Below are 964 nucleotides of genomic sequence, written 5' to 3'. Positions count from 1 at the left end.
CCTGCATACTATTGCTTTAGTAAATTAATGAAGTGTGCACAGCATATTAACAAGGCCTACAAATGACCTACCTCTAGTTAGGAGACCAGTAAAGCCAGTGTGTTTTGGAGAACCATCATAACACAGGAAGTTAAAATGGCCTAGTGTAGGTAGTCAACTACTGTAATTTAGAAATTCACACTTCTGTAAATACAGTCCCTCTTTTGACATAAACCATACATTCTACAATTTAGTATGCATTAAACCACTGAAGCCATCTGTCTCTGCCTAATTTGTTAGGTCAGTAGAGATCTTGCAAGACCATGTTTTGTTTTGAAGAGTTATTGATATTTCCTCTTTTTTGACTTGTATTTACCCATAACATTTTGAGTTGTATCAGTCAAAACAGAAACATCTCCATGTAATCAATAATCCAGTCATTATTTAGCTAGTTAAAGGGATTTTACTGTAAGTTTCACTTGAGCTTTTTCACAGTAGCCATGCTGCAGGGGAAAAAAAGGAATAAAGGGGGATTTTGAAGACAGTGTAAAAAAATACAAGATCAAGTAAACCAGATCAATCTTACTGTAAAGCTGTGTTTTTGTTTTTGTTTTTCTCAAAATACAGTCTAAGCTGAAGTCTGTTGCTGGATTCCTCATTTACCATGCTGTAGGAAATCCTTATTTGACTTTCTTTTTTTTTGGCTGGGGGAGGGGGGAGGGAGGGCAGGGGAGGTGGTGTTGGTGTCAGACACATTTTTAAACTTACAGTATTTAAAAATAAAGATCATATTTGCTGTTCTTAAAGTGTCATTTAAATGCATGTATTGTCTGTTGTTTGATAGACAGAAATAGTGGTTTGAGATTTTCTTTAAAAAAAAACAAAAACAAACAAACAAAAAAAACACAACAACTAATATTGTACAATTACTGGCCCTCAAAAATGTTGCTGGTTAAAAATACAGTATTTTTGGCCATAACTTTGT

This window comes from Aythya ferina (genome assembly GCF_964211825.1).
Source record: "Aythya ferina genome assembly, chromosome: Z".
Lineage (NCBI taxonomy): Eukaryota > Metazoa > Chordata > Aves > Anseriformes > Anatidae > Aythya > Aythya ferina.
This window is presented reverse-complemented; position numbering follows the sequence as displayed.